The sequence below is a fragment of the Pseudophryne corroboree genome, unplaced genomic scaffold, assembly GCF_028390025.1.
Source record: "Pseudophryne corroboree isolate aPseCor3 unplaced genomic scaffold, aPseCor3.hap2 scaffold_302, whole genome shotgun sequence".
NCBI classification, from domain to species: Eukaryota; Metazoa; Chordata; class Amphibia; order Anura; family Myobatrachidae; genus Pseudophryne; species Pseudophryne corroboree.
In genome coordinates, this window is record NW_026969693.1 from 145,809 (window position 1) to 158,251 (window position 12,443).

At 47.9% G+C, this 12,443-nt stretch overlaps 12 non-coding genes across 12 annotated transcripts; 3 read left to right on the forward strand and 9 right to left on the reverse strand.

Annotated features, from left to right (window-relative positions):
- Positions 1-4,982: 4,982 nt before the first annotated feature.
- Positions 4,983-5,146, reverse strand: LOC135016626 (U1 spliceosomal RNA). The gene has a single exon (XR_010214641.1). It is a non-coding gene; the product is annotated as a U1 spliceosomal RNA (small nuclear RNA).
- A 671-nt stretch (positions 5,147-5,817) lies between these two features.
- Positions 5,818-5,980, reverse strand: LOC135016738 (U1 spliceosomal RNA). The gene has a single exon (XR_010214738.1). It is a non-coding gene; the product is annotated as a U1 spliceosomal RNA (small nuclear RNA).
- A 152-nt stretch (positions 5,981-6,132) lies between these two features.
- LOC135016824 (U1 spliceosomal RNA) lies at positions 6,133-6,296 on the reverse strand. Its single transcript, XR_010214817.1, has one exon. It is a non-coding gene; the product is annotated as a U1 spliceosomal RNA (small nuclear RNA).
- Positions 6,297-6,967: 671 nt separating this feature from the next.
- LOC135016721 (U1 spliceosomal RNA) lies at positions 6,968-7,130 on the reverse strand. The gene has a single exon (XR_010214726.1). It is a non-coding gene; the product is annotated as a U1 spliceosomal RNA (small nuclear RNA).
- A 152-nt stretch (positions 7,131-7,282) lies between these two features.
- LOC135016831 (U1 spliceosomal RNA) lies at positions 7,283-7,446 on the reverse strand. The gene has a single exon (XR_010214824.1). It is a non-coding gene; the product is annotated as a U1 spliceosomal RNA (small nuclear RNA).
- A 674-nt stretch (positions 7,447-8,120) lies between these two features.
- LOC135016711 (U1 spliceosomal RNA) lies at positions 8,121-8,283 on the reverse strand. The gene has a single exon (XR_010214716.1). It is a non-coding gene; the product is annotated as a U1 spliceosomal RNA (small nuclear RNA).
- Positions 8,284-8,435: 152 nt separating this feature from the next.
- On the reverse strand, positions 8,436-8,599 carry LOC135016834 (U1 spliceosomal RNA). Its single transcript, XR_010214827.1, has one exon. It is a non-coding gene; the product is annotated as a U1 spliceosomal RNA (small nuclear RNA).
- Positions 8,600-9,273: 674 nt separating this feature from the next.
- Positions 9,274-9,436, reverse strand: LOC135016725 (U1 spliceosomal RNA). The gene has a single exon (XR_010214730.1). It is a non-coding gene; the product is annotated as a U1 spliceosomal RNA (small nuclear RNA).
- A 152-nt stretch (positions 9,437-9,588) lies between these two features.
- On the reverse strand, positions 9,589-9,752 carry LOC135016818 (U1 spliceosomal RNA). The gene has a single exon (XR_010214811.1). It is a non-coding gene; the product is annotated as a U1 spliceosomal RNA (small nuclear RNA).
- A 144-nt stretch (positions 9,753-9,896) lies between these two features.
- LOC135016777 (U5 spliceosomal RNA) lies at positions 9,897-10,012 on the forward strand. Its single transcript, XR_010214771.1, has one exon. It is a non-coding gene; the product is annotated as a U5 spliceosomal RNA (small nuclear RNA).
- A 270-nt stretch (positions 10,013-10,282) lies between these two features.
- LOC135016805 (U5 spliceosomal RNA) lies at positions 10,283-10,399 on the forward strand. The gene has a single exon (XR_010214799.1). It is a non-coding gene; the product is annotated as a U5 spliceosomal RNA (small nuclear RNA).
- Positions 10,400-10,685: 286 nt separating this feature from the next.
- LOC135016803 (U5 spliceosomal RNA) lies at positions 10,686-10,798 on the forward strand. Its single transcript, XR_010214797.1, has one exon. It is a non-coding gene; the product is annotated as a U5 spliceosomal RNA (small nuclear RNA).
- Positions 10,799-12,443: the final 1,645 nt, after the last annotated feature.

Sequence of the window (12,443 nt, forward strand, 5' to 3'; positions counted from 1 at the left end):
TGGATATTAATAAATATGATCTTTCCATGATCCATAGAGATTTCCCTATCAAGTGATTCCTTATCCGATATAGAAAGCTATCCCCCTGTGGTATTGAATTTAGGAATATAGTCTTAGGGGACACAGAGAAATAAGTGATCCCCATCTACCTAAGCACCCCACAAATTGGAGGTTAGCTTACCGGTTATACTCAATCACCCCCACAAATTCGCCAATGGGGATGGCTTCCCGGGAGGTAACCCCTATTGAGTGAAGGGAGTATATAGGATACGACCCAGTGGTACCTGACGACATAGATACTAACAGCTATTTAATAACATTACGCTAGAAAGTGATTATTAGCAACATATATATCTATATAAACAACCCCGCCAGGGTTGTGCCTTCAAAAATAATCACACACGGACACGCTTTTTAAACCTTTTTTTCACATCTCTTTATTCTTCTTATGCACATGTATGTTAGTTCTGTGATTTTAACATTTATGTTTCACTGCAGTTTGGGATAATAATATTAATATTTATCCAATTTTAATACATACTTAATAAAGGTTATATTTTATGATTCATTCATTCTGTCCAGTGCGTCAACAGTGCAGATTTCTTCTTGTTTTTTCTCCCAAATTCTATAACAATGACAGTAAATGTTGTTTCTTTTCAAACAGAACTTTCTTGACCATGCTACTTGCTTGAAAGATCTGGGAGCACATGGAAAACAGTACAAACCATGCAGTATCACAAGAGCCTTTATTTGATCTTTCATGAAGATAGAGCAGAATTGAGGACACGTCAACAATTTCTGCCGAAGGTGGTTCATCTTTCCACATGGTGCCTTTGGCCACTGACACCTTCGTTGAGTCAAAGTCTCTGGCTGTGGTCAGAACTTTGAAAATTTATGTCACCAGAACGGTTCAGATTAGGAAAACAGAGGCTCTGTTTGTCCTGTATGCTCCCAACAGGATTGGGTGTCCTGCTTCCATGTAGACCATTATGCGCTGGATCTGTGGTAAGATTCAGCATGCTCATTCCATGGCAGGATTGCCATTACTGAATTAGGTGAAGACCCATTCTACTAGAAAGGTGGGTTCATCCTGGGCAGCTGGTCGGGGAGTCTCGGCATTGCAACTTTGCCGAGCAGCTATTTAGTAAACACTTTTGCTAAGTTTTACAAGTTTGATACCTTGGCTGATGATAACCTCAAGTTGGGTCATTCGGTGCTGCAGAGTCGTACGCACTCTCCCACCCGTTCAAGAGCTTTGGTATAACCCCATGGTTCTTAATGTGACCCCAGCATCCTCTAGGTCGTATGAGAAAATAGGATTTTAATACCTACTGGTAAATCCTTTTCTCTTAGTCCGTAGAGGATGCTGGGCACCCGTCCCAGTCCATACTGTGTCTGCAGTTATTACTTGTGGTTATACACATGTTATGTTATGGTTCTGGTCAGCTTTTTGCTGCAATTGTTCATGCCGTTGGCTTGTGTTCTGTTGAATGCCACGTTCTGCGGCATGCTTAAGGTGTGAGCTGGTAAGATGCTCACCTTAGTTTAACAATAAATCCTTTCCTCGAAATGTCCGTCTCCCTGGGCACAGTTCCTATAACTGGAGTCTGGAGGAGGGGCATAGAGGGAGGAGCCAGTTCACACCCTTTGAAAGTCTTAAAGTGCCCATGTCTCTTGCGGATCCCGTCTATACCCCATGGTTCTTAATGTGACCCCAGCATCCTCTACGGACTAAGAGAAAAGGATGCCCTTGCGCACTATCCTGACTTCTCCTCCCGTCTGCTTACTTTGTGCCTTCCAACGCACAATGCGAACTACAGGTGGTGCTGCAGGGCCCACACCCTTTTACTTGCCTTACAGAACAGCTCTGGAGCTGTTACAGTGCCCAGCTGCTGCAAGAAATCAGCTTGAATGCTTCAGGGGATGGGGCATGGCCAACATGAGCCCCACACCAAAGGAGGGTGGGGGTGTTTAATGCGAACTAGGGGTCATCCAAGCACCGCAAAAGGCCGCCATGCCCTGCATGCCCCTTTTCTCTTTTCATATGCAGATGAGGGTTCCAGCCAACTTTGGCCCACATCTTGGATGACATCACCGTATGCAAATCCGTCTTCTGCAGACCTTCCCCCAGGAATGCTTGTACTAGTTGTTGCATATGGTTTGATATTTGATGGTGCTTCAATATTAGGCAGCCTTCCACCCTCCCATGTTCATCTGAACAGATGTGGTCTCCCTGCAGTTGGTGTCCCCAGACGAGAGTTCCCTTGTGCGTCCTCAGTTGAATCTCCTTAACTTGACGGGGGAGGGGCTGCCCGAGCAGCCACCCTCCCCAGCCCTATCCCAACTCATACTTATTTTGCATATGAGATCTCTTGATCATGAAGATTGTTCTCACAGGGTGAGGTTCATCCATTATATTTTAAAATAGGAAGGTACAAATTACATATTTGAATTGCATCTATGTGCTGGATTCAAATGTCCCCCCCCCCCCCCTTCCTTTCTCAATTGTGCCCATCAGCAGCTATTCTAAGGTTGCTGCCAATGGGTGTGACACATTAATTTCTTCTGTGGGGTACACTGGACTCCACAAGGATTCACATTGGGGTGTAGAGTAGGATCTTGATCTGAGGCACCAACCGGCTCAAAGCTTTTGACTGTTCCCAAGATGCTCAGCGCATCCTCCTCTATAACCCCGCTTCCATGAACAGGGAGCTCAGTTTGTAGTTGGTGCCTTCAGTAGCAGGCCACTTAACAGGGGCCTGCCTCAGGCAGCCTATTCTTAGCTATTAATTTTGACAAGAAAAGAAGAACTTGTTTTATGAGAATCTACAAGGGCTGCAGCAGGCTAGGTCTAATAGACATCTTTACTGCAGCTTCATCACTCCCAGCGGCGCTGTATACTCCCGTGCCCTGGTTGCTGGGTCACTGCAGCGGAGGCTCCAGTTTCTTCCTAAGGTCAGTCACACACACACCGCCCTTCCGGATCACGAGGCCGCTGATGAAGGGGAGCGTGGCCGTAGGGGGTGGACCGTGTGCGCACTGGCGTGGACACTGATTACTGGGCAGCCGCTCCACTAGCCACCAGGTACAGTTAAGGAGCACAGGTCTGGGAGTTTTACTCCTATATTAACCCAATTTTGTACTGCCCGCAGCGCATTGTGATAGGTAATAGGGCCTGATTCAGGTTGGAATGCAATCACAATAAGCGATCCAACTGCAAAATTTGCTAACAGCATACGCATGTGCCTGCATTTTCTGCGGCACCCCGCAGAGAATGCGATCGCCTCTGCCTGTCAATCGGGGCGGGGGGGGGGGAGAGGGGGGTCAGCAACACTCCATTTCCAAGTCAGGGATGGAGCGGTGCGGGGGCAAGGCTTCAAAATGGGGTCTGCAACGGAGGAGACACAGGGGGCGTGGTCACAGCGGCTGTATGACATCACATTCAGCCACTGTGATCACAAAAATGGTGGCGGCTTCCTGCGCGCACATACAGTCTGCACCAGCAGGAGGCTACACCATTTTTTATGATCACGCTGAACTGCAGTGCGACTGCAATTACAGCATGGTCAAGAATGGAGGCGTCATGCTGGGTGGCCATGCCCTGTCACTGTGCAGGAGCCAGCACCGCACACACACTAGTCCCCGGGTGCAGCCCCCAACCCCCGGGACACCCGGAGCAACAAAATGTAGATTCAGGCCACCAGGCCACGCCCCTACCTATGAAACCATGCCTCCTTTTTACCATTGCACTGCTTATCTGCGCGCCCTGCATTACAATCTCCCTCGCCACCTCTCTGGGTGTCACCAGTGATAGTGACACCTCTGCCATGCTTGTAGCAGCTGGTCCTAAGATCTACGCCTCAAGCCCTGAGTGTTTGCCCTTGTGACTTGTTGATCATCATAGCGAAGCAGATGCTTACAGAAAACTGCAGGGGCTTAGATTGAAAATAAAAAAATTGATGGGTATAAGGTAGAGAGGAGCGGGTTCGGTTCTCCGAGAACCGAATTCCCGACGAACTCCACGTGGTTTACACTGGTCCGAGGCAGGCTCGGTTGTTCCCGCCTGACTCGGAAAACCTGAACAAGGGAAAATGTCATCATCCCGCTGTCGGATTCTCGCGAGATTCGGATTCCATCTAAAGAGCTGCGCGTTGCCGCCATTTTTACTCGTGCATTGAAGAGAGAGCGGAGAGGACGTGGCTATGTTCTCTCAGTGGAAATCTCAATATCAGTGCTCAGTATCAGTGGTTACTTATTGCTGCTCAGTAATACTAGTAGTGTGTCTCTCCTGCTCAGTGTCAGTTCTCAGTAGTATCCTCATCAGTGCTCAGTATCACTGCTCATTGTCTTGTGCTGCATTGTGGTGCTCAGCATACTACAGTACATTACTAATAGTCCAGTGCTGCATCTTGCTGCTCAGTGTCAGTTCTAGTATCCTCATCAGTGCTCACTATCACTGTTCATTGCATTTTGGTTTTCTGTATACTACAGTAACATAGTAATATAGTAACATATAGTAACATAGTTTTTGAGGTTGAATAGAGGCAAATTGCCCATCGTGTTCAACCTGTTTTAAGTTGTGATGATTCTACATACTTGCTGAATAATGTTTTATGACTAGTTAGCTACTATAACTCATGTTACCCCCGGATTAACCATGTTGATATTTTAAGTATTATAACCTTGGATAGCTTTTTCATTCAGAAATGTATCCATTCCTTTTTTAAATCCAATTACAGAGTCCGCCATTACCACCTTCCCTGGCAGGGAATTCCACATCCTGATTGCCCTAACAGTGAAGATCATAGTATCTCACCTGGCAGGTAAGTAGGAGTTGGGCTAGAGCTGTGGAGGATTGCTGCTCGGGCACCCCCTGTCAAGTGAAGGAGATCCAACTGAGGCAGCACAAGGGAACTCTCGAAAGAAGAACAAGGCTAGAGGAAGATCTGAGACAAAGAAATCTGACTTTTACCAGAGCTGACCAGAGGAAAGCACAAACGCAGTCCCCCACTACCACAAATAATGCAGTCGAGTTTCCCACATTTGGGGAAATCACAGGGGTCAGCATACCCAGAGTGCAATGAATGAACCTCACCCTGGGAGAACAATCTTCATGACCATGGTATCTCCTATGCAAAATAAGTATGATTTGGGATAGGGCTGGGGAGGGCCGCTGCTCAGGCACATCTCTGTCAAGTAAAGGAGATTCAACTGAGGCAACACAAGGGAACTCTCATCTGGGGACAACAACTGCAGGGAGAACACATATTTTCAGATGAACATGGGAGGGCAGAAGGCTGCCTAATACTGAAGCACCCCCAAACAACAAATCAAATGCAACTACTAGTGCAAGCATTCCTGGGGGAAGGCCTGCAGCAGATGGATTTGCATATGGTGATGTCATCCAAGCAGTGGGTCAAAGTTGGCTTCAACCCTCGTCTGCATATGAAAATAAAAAAGGGGTGTGCAGGGCATGGCGGCCTTTTGCGGCGCTTGGATGACCCCTAGTTCGCATTAAACACCTCCACCTTCCTTCGGTGTGGGGCTCATGTTGGCTATGCCCCAGCCCCTGAAGCATTCAAGCTGATTTCTTGCAGCAGCTGGGCACTGTAACAGCTCCAGAGCTGCTCTGTAAAGCAAGTAAAAGGGTGTGGGCCCTGCAGCACTACCTGTAGTTTGCATTGTGCGTTGGAAGGCACAAAGTAAGCAGACGGGAGAAGTCAGGATAGTGCACAAGGGCATAGAAGGGAGCGGCTCAAGAAAAGAGAAGTGGAAACAGACAGCAAACTAGGCTGGAGAGAGACCTGAGACAAAGAGATCTGAATTATACGAGAGCCGACCAGAGGAAACACAAATTATGTAATCAAGTGTCCCACATTTGGGGAAATCGTAGGAGCAGCACACCCAGAGTGCATTGGGTGAGCCTTGCCCTGGGAGAAGCACCTTCCTGATCATAGTATCTCACCTGGCAGGTAAGTAGGAGTTGGGCTAGAGCTGGGGAGGGTCGCTGTTCGGGCACCCCCCTGTCAAGTGAAGGAGATCCAACTGAGGCAGCACAAGGAAACTCTCGAAAAAAGAACAAGGCTAGAGGAAGATCTGAGACAAAGAAATCTGACTTTTACCAGAGCTGACCAGAGGAAAGCACAAACACAGTCCCCCACTACCACAAATAATGCAGTCGAGTTTCCCACATTTGGGGAAATCACAGGGGTCAGCATACCCAGAATGCAATGAATGAACTTCACCCTGGGAGAACAATCTTCATGACAATTGTATCTCCTATGCAAAATAAGTATGATTTGGGATAGGGCTGGGGAGGGCCGCTGCTCAGGCACATCTCTGTCAAGTAAAGGAGATTCAACTGAGGCAGCACAAGGGAACTCTCATCTGGGGACAACAACTGCAGGGAGAACACATATTTTCAGATGAACATGGGAGAGCAGAAGGCTGCCTAATACTGAAGCACCCCCAAACAACAAACCAAATGCAACAACTAGTACAAGCATTCCTGGGAAAAGGTCTGCAGAAGACGGATTTGCATACGGTGATGTCATCCAAGCAGTGGGCCAAAGTTGGCTGGAACCCTCATCTGCATATGAAAAGAGAAAAGGGGTATGCAGGGCATGGCGGCCTTTTGCGGCGCTTGGATGACCCTTAGTTAGCATTAAACACCTCCACCCTCCGTCGGTGTGGGGCTCATGTTGGCTATGCCCCAGCCCCTGAAGCATTCAAGCTGATTTCTTGCAGCAGCTGGGCACTGTAACAGCTCCAGAGCTGCTCTGTAAGGCAAGTAAAAGGGTGTTGGCCCTGCAGCACTACCTGTAGTTTGCATTGTGCGTTGGAAGGCACAAAGTAAGCAGACAGGTGAAGTCAGGAGAGTGCACAAGGGCATAGAAGGCAGCGGCTCAAGAAAAGAGAAGTGGAAACAGACAGCAAACTAGGCTGGAGAGAGACCTGAGACAAAGAGATCTGAATTATACGAGAGCCGACCAGGGGAAACACAAATTATGCAGTCAAGTTTCCCACATTTGGGGAAATCACAGGAGCAGCACACCCAGAGTGCAATGGGTGAGCCTTGCCCTGGGAGAAGCACCTTCATGATCATAGTATCTCACCTGGCAGGTATGTAGGAGTTGGGCTAGAGCTGGGGAGGGTCGCTGCTCGGGTACCCCCCTGTCAAGTGAAGGAGATCAAACTGAGGCAGCACAATGGAACTCTCGAAAGAAGAACAAGGCTAGAGGAAGATCTGAGACAAAGAAATCTGACTTTTACCAGAGCTGACCAGAGGAAAACACAAACACAGTCCCCCACTACCACAAATAATGCAGTTGAGTTTCCCACATTTGGGGAAATCACAGGGGTCAGCATACCCAGAATGCAATGAATGAACCTCACCCTGGGAGAACAATCTTTATGACCATGGTATCGCCTATGCAAAATAAGTATGATTTGGGATAGGGCTGGGGAGGGCCGCTGCTCAGGCACATCTCTGTCAAGTAAAGGAGATTCAACTGAGGCAGCACAAGGGAACTCTCATCTGGGGACAACAACTGCAGGGAGAACACATATTTTCAGATGAACATGGGAGAGCAGAAGGCTGCCTAATACTGAAGCACCCCCAAACAACAAACCAAATGCAACAACTAGTGCAAGCATTCCTGGGGGAAGGCCTGCAGCAGATAGATTTGCATATGGTGATGTCATCCAAGCAGTGGGTCAAAGTTGGCTTCAACCCTCGTCTGCATATGAAAAGAGAAAAGGGGTGTGCAGGGCATGGTGGCCTTTTGCGGCACTTGGCTGACCCCTAGTTTGCATTAAACACCTCCACCCTCCTTCGGTGTGGGGCTCATGTTGGCTATGCCCTAGCCCCTGAAGCATTCAAGCTGATTTCTGGTAGCAGCTGGGCACTGTAACAGCTCCAGAGCTGCTCTGTAAGGCAAGTAAAAGGGTGTGGGCCCTGCAGCACTACCTGTAGTTCGCATTGTGCGTTGGAAGGCACAAAGTAAGCAGAAAGGAGGAGAAGTCAGGATAGTGCGCAAGGGCATAGAAGGGAGCGGCTCAAGAAAAGAGAAGTGGAAACAGACAGCAAACTAGGCTGGAGAGAGACCTGAGACAAAGATATCTGAATTATACGAGACCTGACCAGGGGAAACACAAATTATGCAGTCAAGTTTCCCACATTTGGGGAAATCGCAGGAGCAGCACACCCAGAGTGCAATGGGTGAGCCTTGCCCTTGGAGAAGCACCTTCATGATCATAGTATCTCACCTGGCAGGTAAGTAGGAGTTGGGCTAGAGCTGGGGAGGGTCGCTGCTCGGGCACCCCCCTGTCAAGTGAAGGAGATCCAACTGAGGCAGCACAAAGGAACTCTCGAAAGAAGAACAAGGCTAGAGGAAGATCTGAGACAAAGAAATCTGACTTTTACCAGAGCTGACCAGAGGAAAGCACAAACACAGTCCACCACTACCACAAATAATGCAGTCGAGTTTCCCACATTTGGGGAAATCACAGGGGTCAGCATACCCAGAGTGCAATGAATGAACCGCACCCTGGGAGAACAATCTTCATAACAATGGTATCTCCTATGCAAAATAAGTATGATTTGGGATATGGCTGCGGAGGGCCGCTGCTCAGGCACATCTCTGTCAAGTAAAGGAGATTCAAATGAGGCAGCACAAGGGAACTCTCATCTGGGGACAACAACTGCAGGGAGAACACATATTTTCAGATGAACATGGGAGGGCAGAAGGCTGCCTAATAATGAAGCACCCCCAAACAACAAACCAAATGCAACAACTAGTGCAAGCATTCCTGGGGGAAGGCCTGCAGCAGATGGATTTGCATACGGTGATGTCATCCAAGCAGTGGGTCAAAGTTGGCTTCAACCCTCGTATGCATATGAAAAGAGAAAAGGGGCGTGCAGGGCATAGCGGCCTTTTGCGGCGCTTGGATGACCCCTAGTTCGCATTAAACACCTCCACCCTCCTTCGGTGTGGGGCTCATGTTGGCTATGCCCCAGCCCCTGAAGCATTCAAGCTGATTTCTTGCAGCAGCTGGGCACTGTAACAGCTCCAGAGCTGCTCTGTACGGCAAGTAAAAGGGTGTGGGCCCTGCAGCACTACCTGTAGTTTGCATTGTGCATTGGAAGGCACAAAATAAGCAGACAAGAGGAGAAGTCAGGATAGTGCACAAGGGTATAAAAGGGAGGGGCTCATGAAAAAAGAAGTGGAAACAGACAGCAAACTAGGCTGGAGAGAGACCTGAGACAAAGAGATCTGAATTATACGAGAGCCGACCAGGGGAAACACAAATTATGCAGTCAAGCTTCCCACATTTGGGGAAATCGCAGGGGCACCACACCCAGAGTGCAATGGGTGAGCCTTGCCCTGGGAGAAGCACCTTCATGATCATAGTATCTCACCTGGCAGGTAAGTAGGAGTTGGGCTAGAGCTGGGGAGGGTCGCTACTCGGGCACCCCCCTGTCAAGTGAAAGAGATCCAACTTAGGCAGCACAAGGGAACTCTCGAAAGAAGAACAAGGCTAGAGAAAGATCTGAGACAAATAAATCTGACTTTTACCAGAGCTGACTAGAGGAAAGCACAAACACAGTCCCCCACTACCACAAATAATGCAGTCGAGTTTCCCACATTTGGGGAAATCACAGGGGTCAGCATACCCAGAATGCAATGAATGAACCTCACCCTGGGAGAACAATCTTCATGACCATGGTATCGCCTATGCAAAATAAGTATGATTTGGGATAGGGCTGGGGAGGGCCGCTGCTCAGGCACATCTCTGTCAAGTAAAGGAGATTCAGCTGAGGCAGCACAAGGGAACTCTCATCTGGGGACAACAACTGCAGGGAGAACACATATTTTCAGATAAAAATCTTGGTCATGCTCTGGTTTCTCTTCAGAACGAACAAATCTTTCGCCTCTTACTAAAGATTTCCGTGGAGAGGAGCAAAACCGAGTTTTATCTCAATTTTTGCATGCCCCATCTTTTTGGGGTTTCTTTTACCGGTTTAAAGATAGAATGAGTGTGCTTTAATGTAAGCTCATTTGCATAGAAATGACAGTAAATGTTTATTTATGTTCAAACAGAACTTTCTTGACAATGCTACTTGCTTTAAAGATCTGGGAGCACATGGAATACAGTACAAACCATGCTTATAGCAAGGAGAAGCCAGGTGAGAAATCTGCTTTCTTTCAAATTGGGCGCTCACTTTGATCTGAATGAGGACTGCTGGCACAGCACTCAGGCGACAGGTGGAATCTTGGTCATGCTCTGGTTTCTCTTCAGAATGAACAAATCTTTCGCCTTTTATTAAAGATTATCCGTGGAGAGGAGCAAAACTGAGTTTTATCTCAATTTTTGCATGCCCCATATTATTGGGGTTTCTTTTATCAGTTTAAAGACAGAACGAGTGTGCTTTCTTGTTAGCTTTAATGTAAGTTTATTTGCATAACAATGACAATAAATGTCTGTTTCTTTTCAAGCAGAACTTTCTTGACCATACTAATTGCTTGAAAGATCTGGGAGCACATGGAAAAGAGTACAAACCATGTTTATAGCAAGGGGAAGCCTGGTGAGAAATCTGCTTTCTTTCTTTCAAATTGGGTGCTCACTTTGAGCTGAATGAGGACTGCTGGCATGGCACTCAGGCGACAGGTGGAATCTTGGTCATGCTCTGGTTTCTCTTCAGAACGAACAAATCTTTCGCCTTTTACTAAAGATTTCCGTGGAGAGGAGCAAAACTGAGTTTTATCTCAATTTTTGCATGCCCCATATCATACCTCCCAACTGTCCCGATTTTCGCGGGACAGTCCCGTTTTTTGGGGACTGTCCCGCTGTCCCACCTGCGGGCCGCAGTGTCCCGCGGTGGGGAGGACAGTTGGGAGGCTCTGTCTGTCGCTGCCCTGCTTAGCAGAGCAGCGGTGAATAGTCGCTGTGCGCACAGCGTCTATTCACTGAAGTCAGAGGGAGAGGTGGCATGCCAGCGGCTCACAGAGCGCTGGGCATGCCCCCTCAGTGCAGAAAACGGGGGCGTGACTCGCGATCGCGGGTCCTCCCGCGAAGCCATGCCCCTTTTTACTTAGGCCACGCCCTTTTTGGGAGCGCGTGCGACTTCGCCGCGCGTGTGTCCCTCTTTGCGAGCCGACAAAGTTGGGAGGTATGCCCATATTATTGGGGTTTCTTTTATCAGTTTAAAGACAGAACGAGTGTGCTTTCTGGTTAGCTTTAATGTAAGTTTATTTGCATAACAATGACAGTAAATGTTTGTTTCTTTTCAAACAGAACTTTCTTGACCATGCTACTTGCTTGAAAGATCTGGGAGCACATGGAAAACAGTACAAACCATGCAGTATCACAAGAGCCTTTATTTGATCTTTCATGAAGATAGAGCAGAATTGAGGACACGTCAACAATTTCTGCCGAAGGTGGTTCATCTTTCCACATGGTGCCTTTGGCCACTGACACCTTCGTTGAGTCAAAGTCTCTGGCTGTGGTCAGAACTTTGAAAATTTATGTCACCAGAACGGTTCAGATTAGGAAAACAGAGGCTCTGTTTGTCCTGTATGCTCCCAACAGGATTGGGTGTCCTGCTTCCATGTAGACCATTATGCGCTGGATCTGTGGTAAGATTCAGCATGCTCATTCCATGGCAGGATTGCCGTTACTGAATTAGGTGAAGACCCATTCTACTAGAAAGGTGGGTTCATCCTGGGCAGCTGGTCGGGGAGTCTCGGCATTGCAACTTTGCCGAGCAGCTATTTAGTAAACACTTTTGCTAAGTTTTACAAGTTTGATACCTTGGCCGATGATAACCTCAAGTTGGGTCATTCGGTGCTGCAGAGTCGTACGCACTCTTCCACCCGTTCAAGAGCTTTGGTATAACCCCATGGTTCTTAATGTGACCCCAGCATCCTCTAGGTCGTATGAGAAAATAGGATTTTAATACCTACCGGTAAATCCTTTTCTCTTAGTCTGTAGAGGATGCTGGGCACCCGTCCCAGTCCATACTGTGTCTGCAGTTATTACTTGTGGTTATACACATGTTGTGTTATGGTTCTGGTCAGCTTTTTGCTGCAATTATTCATGCCGTTGGCTTGTGTTCTGTTGAATGCCACGTTCTGCGGCATGCTTAAGGTGTGAGCTGGTAAGATGCTCACCTTAGTTTAACAATAAATCCTTTCCTCGAAATGTCCGTCTCCATGGGCACAGTTCCTATAACTGGAGTCTGGAGGAGGGGCATAGAGGGAGGAGCCAGTTCACACCCTTTGATAGTCTTAAAGTGCCCATGTCTCTTGCGGATCCCGTCTATACCCCATGGTTCTTAATGTGACCCCAGCATCCTCTACGGACTAAGAGAAAAGGATGCCCTTGCGCACTATCCTGACTTCTCCTCCCGTCTGCTTACTTTGTGCCTTCCAACGCACAAT